Source organism: Chiloscyllium plagiosum, unplaced genomic scaffold (genome assembly GCF_037043375.1).
Source record: "Chiloscyllium plagiosum isolate Xiang-an unplaced genomic scaffold, Cpla_swu_hap1 HiC_scaffold_2, whole genome shotgun sequence".
NCBI classification, from domain to species: Eukaryota; Metazoa; Chordata; class Chondrichthyes; order Orectolobiformes; family Hemiscylliidae; genus Chiloscyllium; species Chiloscyllium plagiosum.
In genome coordinates this window covers 83,340,486-83,346,301 of record NW_028270140.1, presented here as the reverse complement: position 1 = coordinate 83,346,301, position 5,816 = coordinate 83,340,486, and positions in this window count along the sequence as shown.

The following is a 5,816-nucleotide window of genomic DNA, read 5'->3' as shown; positions in this document are numbered from 1 at the left end:
TTTTTTGGATTTATCAGTTAATGCACGTACAACATCAAATGTTCATCATTTATTCAGAATGCTTTTTTAACTGAAATATCTTCCACATGATTTGGGCAACATTGGTTATGTTTGAAGTATTATTTTGCTTATTTGGAATTTGAATTTAAGTCCTGTTAAAATTTTAATTTGCACTTGTTTAGTTTTGTTTTTCTTTAGAATCCCATGGCACTATGTTTACGTAGATAAAATTGTAATGAAATCCTAAATATTGGTTTAAAAGCTTCCTGTTAAAGGAAATGCTCTGGAAATTAACACTGGATAGTGAGGTATTTTAATCAGTCTGTGTCATTTATAACAATTTGGCAGTCAAATGTATACTTTGTTTTGGAAAAAAATCTTTCTTGAGCTTGTTTTATATAAAACTTCAGTCATCTAGGATGACATAATTTAGATACAAGGATTTTTGTTTTCAGCCTCTTGAGATTTTATACAGAACGATAGATTGAAATGTCCTATATGCAGCAATCTTGTATTTTCATGGGATCAAGTCACAAAATATAAAACTGAAACATAACGTCAATGAAGTTCTTTCAGTTATGCCAACATTATACAGTTAGGCTCCAAAAGCTCCAGGAATGAAATACTCAATGCACTCTATTTAAATAAATGTCTTCAAATGAACAAAAGAATTATTTAATTAACTGATTTTATTGTTAAAATACCGAAATGCTTTAAAGAAAGCATTTTCTTCTGTATTAATTATTTCGATGGAATCTTACCATTTTATTGGCTAAATGGGAGTCTTGTCGAGGATCATGTAGTAATTCTTGACACTAACCCAAGCAAATTTTCTCACTGTCTCTTTCCAAACCCATGGCTTTAATTGTCAGTCAAGTCCTTGCAGCAAGAATCAATGTCTGTTTCTATCACATCTTACTACATGCTATTTCCAGAACAACTTGCCATGTACTGGAACTGACTGGAATTTCTGGCGCTGGAGCCATATTTAAAAGGGTATTGTGCACAGGGACAAGCAGTATCTACTTGGCCTTCACAGTTCCTGACATTTGCTTCAGACATGGCAAAGAGAAGAAAATCCTTTCCCCTCTTTATGGGCACAGTCCTGGAGGTCCTGCTTGATAGGGTGATGCAGAATTTGAATTTTCAATTTCTCCAGGACTAGCCGTGGACGCCATGATATCAGGCCGTGCCAGCCTGGTACAAGATTGGCAATCATTTGAATCAGTGTCAGCTGTATGGAGGAATGTCTAGCACTGTAGGAAGAAAACCAATGTCCTTCATTGCTCTGCCAGCCTATGTACCAACATTTCTTTCTGATACATCACACTCACCATCTCTGCTATTGCATTCACATTTGGTCAAGGCTGTTACTCTATCATTCTCACTAATGCCTGCTATATATTCCTAAGTCCTCCTTACCTACCCTAAATTACAACACGTGAATCCTGTACACTCTCTGAACTGTCTCCTTACTCGCTCAGGAAACTTCTCCATCTGCACCAACAATAATAATTGTGACATCCACTTTCTTCTTCTTTATTACCTCCCTTTCTCTCATTCCAGGAGAAAACCAGCCCATATTAGGTTAGAAATAGTCAAGACCAATTGTGTGCTGCCTGTCACTTGTTCCTTATCTCTTATGAGAATACTATTCTGACTCTAAGTGACTGAAGGTCAGTCTGAACTGTTATCGGAGGTTGTACTACTATTAGAATCCTCTGAGCGAAGGCTATCCCCCTTGACAGGACTAATGCCTGCTGACAACTGTAACAAGCTTTCTGTCTTTCTGTCTTTGCCAAATGGCATTGCAAGCTCAAAGTAATATGAGACAGGTGAGGGGGCAAAATGCAAAAAAAAGCAAGGCAGGAATCTGCGAGCATCCCAGCAGGCTCAGAGTGAGTGAACACAATAACAGTGAGTGAAGAACTCAGAGATGCAGTCTGATCCAGTCATTAGCTGCCTGTGTGTCCCTGAGAACAAAATCACCTTGCTACAGTCTTACAAAAGATAGGCGCCAGTGCAGCCCGAGGTGAAACATTGAAATGCAGAAGCATCCTATAAGTGGATTGATAAAGGCTGACATATATCAGATCAAATCTATCGATGTGAGGTGCATGTGGCTGCTGCCAGTTGGAGTGTGCCTGAGATGTTGGTGCCCAGTGGACAACACAGGTCTTTTGGAAAAAACAGTGAGTTGAACCTGAAATGAACTTGCTTTAGTTTCCATGTAGTGTTTTCATAATCACAACTTTATATGGTGAATTTGGTACAATCGTGACCTGTGTCGAGTTGGACTGTTAACCAGCCACTTAACTAACAATCAATTAGAAACTACCATTCCCTGGTAAGGATCTCGCCAGCCTGCCTGAGTAAATTGGGGAAGTTGCAGTGAGTTGATCTCAACATTGAGATGACCAATTTACCGTAGCTCATATTGTTCAGAGCCTGGTAGGATTTCGCCCTCATATTTCTACATGATTGCTTAATAGATACACTGGACAAATTGATTATTTAATCATGAGGAGTATTTCTGTTTAGGTTTTTGACTTTGTTTATGATGAAAGTTTTCATACATTTATGTATGGTTGATGAAAATGAATGGAATGTTATATAAAGCCCTGTGGGAAAATACTCATGATAAATTTGTATTATTTTTATCTTTACAGAAGTGGTGACTGTACTATTTCCATAGGACTTGCTTTTAAAAATGTTTATTATCACTGTGCATACCACCTGGTACTCTGGTGCTAAATAATCTACTCCGGTTTGATCTGTCAGCACATGTTATTCCTTTATTCAAACAATTCTTTATTTTTTTTCTAGCCAATTACTGATTTAAAATATCAACATTGTCTATTCCTATTTTCCCGGAATGGCTGCTCAGCAAAATTTTTGCAATTTCTGAATTTTAAAAATATTCATGTGTAGTAAATTCACAATCTTAGCACAAAGGATCAATGCAAATAATAAGTTAATTCCTCCTTGTTAAAATTGACAGAGGGAAAACTTTGAATGCAAACAGGTGGGAACAGAACTTTTAGTTATAATTATAGTTTGTTATTTTGGAACTTGAATACTCAAGTCCATATGGGAAACAACAATTTGTAAGTGTTCCAAGTATAATATCTCTTTAAGGCAGCTGCTGCCTGGGCACCAGTTGTTTGAGTGAATGATTCTAAGATCTTATACAACTGGAAGTTAGTACCATGGTATTCTTATTGTTACTCTACATATATAAACTCTCATTTGTTAGTCCAGTTTTCAAATAAAGAAATATGCTTATTTTTAAAAATTATTTTCTTAATAATTTGTATGAGAATTGCATATTCTTAATTTTGCATGTCTTTACATAACTGTGTTTTTTTAATCCATCTGTTTTTACTTGCATATCTGATTGAGTATTCACCTGCCTGGGACTTTCACAGCAATGATATTCCTTCTGCATATTTACTAATTAAGAGAACTTGGGGCGTGGTATGCTTGAATGCTACCTATAGGAACTTAGTTGATTTAGGCTGTTGATACAAAGTGTGTAGAACATGTTCATTAATCTCATGTTTTGTGATGTAAAATTACCAAGTGAGGAATTATTACTGTTTATTTATTGCAAACCCTTAAGTTTTAAACAAAATAATACCCATTCCTTACTACAGTAAGACTTAATCTTAATTATTACCCTGATGTATTCAATCTACAAATTATGGTTATTGCATTATCCATTCTACTAATTGAGCACTTAATTAGAGGTTAGTTAATGATTACTTACACCTTAAAATAATATGCTCCCTCTTTCATTCTAGACATAATTTTCAGTCAGATTCTTTTTTCACTAATTTTAAACAAAAAAAAGTTAATATGATTAAAATCAAAGAATAATACGGAAACTTTTTCTCACTACAATTTAGGATGAGCTAAAATGTAAAATGTAGCCCAGCCAATCAATCCTTATAATAGAAGGAGAAAGTTTGAGCATTTCCCACATGATAAGTTAGATAATTCTCAGAAGTATTGATTGCTGCCCTTTAGTGGCATTTCTGTCCTATCAATTTAAAAATATTAATAAGTTCTTTGTCAATTATCGTAATAAACAAAAAAGTCTGCCTAAATGGTTTTTATGAATGAAGAATCTGGATCTGCTGTCTTTAGTAAGTTGAACTTTGTTTCTGCTGAAAAAAAAGCATTTTAACCTTCATGTTTATTTTTTTTAAATCACAAGTATCTGATTATTATGGCCCATTTTCATTTCCAGATTTCTCGTTTAAATCTTAAAGAAAATTACTATTGGTGAAAAAAGTCTCATTTGAATAAATTGAGCGCAAATGACATAATCACATTAGATAGGTCTGTTTATTTTTCAGAAAAGGTGAAAAGCAAAATAGTCTAGTAAGTAGATATTATTTTCTTCAAAGTATTAGGTCAGCCTGCCTCAATAGCCAACTTGCAACAGTGATCACTATTTCTTAAAATTGTCATCTCTGGTTTTGGATTGGATTATTATTGTTCAAGATTTTTGACTAAGAAAGAAGTGGGTTACTCAGATGGTACAAAGAGAAGTCAAAATGCGAAACAAATAAGCAAATTCATTTCTGTGTGTGATTGTGAGTACCATATTTTCTGATGTTAGCAATACTGCAGTAATATTGCATCATTCTGAATTTTTTGACAAGTTGTTTTGCTAGTGATAATTAAATCTGTGGATAACTAACTATGTTTTAATCATTTTGTTGTTGTAGGCACAGCCACTTTAGTGAATGCTGAAGAATTCAATGGTGAAGAATATCTTTGGTTAAAAACATGGAGTCAACAGAGTAACCAGAATTCTTCCTGTAAATTATGGTAGCTGTAACTGTAACATTCAGTGGAAGGGCATCTGCATTCTTTGGTTCAGGGCCCTGTGATAAAAATCTAGAACTTAACAAGATTGTTTAAATATAAGTCTTGAACAACAGTAACTATATCTATAAACTATGTACCCTTGGAAAGGGTGACATAAGGAAAGTATGGATCAGACTGAAACCAGTAGGCCAGTGCTGGACTTTTTAATCCAAGAACTGATTAAAAATTCAGTGATCTGAATAAAGTCAAAAGTATTACTATGCATAACTTGATGAATGCAGCCAAGTTGACAGCTGCATTATGACTCAGAAACACAAGTAGTAGACAAAGATCATGTCTTTGTCAAGAATTTGAACATGAGACAAAATTATTGGATTAGGAGAACTGACAGTTGCACCACATTTTACACTAATCTTCTTGAGAAAAATCTCTTTCTGGAATCTTATTTCAATTCACTGGAAAGAAAAGCATGAGATAAAATTATTAGAGACCATCCTAGATAATTGTAATTGGGGGAAGCTTACATTGTGTCACTTCAAGCCCGTGTGTGTTATCCAATATAGATTATGACGGTGCAAAATTTGGAGCAATTTGTTTACCATTTTCACCCTGGATCTGCCCATTCCAAAAATCAAAAATCCCAATTTAGCAAATATGTTTTGTATCTCAGAAGGCTTTTCAAATGAGCCAATGTTTTGACCAGGAGATGAATGCAACAAATGTATTTTTTTGCCATTTATGTTTTAAAGAATGTTTCAAGAAATTATAATATTTTTGGCTAAAACTTGTTTTGTTTCAGTTGAAAAATACTGTAGTAGTCTGAAGATTACATTTGTTTGTGCTAAGTACCTGGTTGGACAGTTTGGTTGGACAGATTCTTTGGTAACCCTTGCCGAACATAATCTTGTTATTGGATGATCCTAATGTCCTAGATGTTACAGCATTTGTTTGTATTGAAAATGTGAAAGCATGATTAA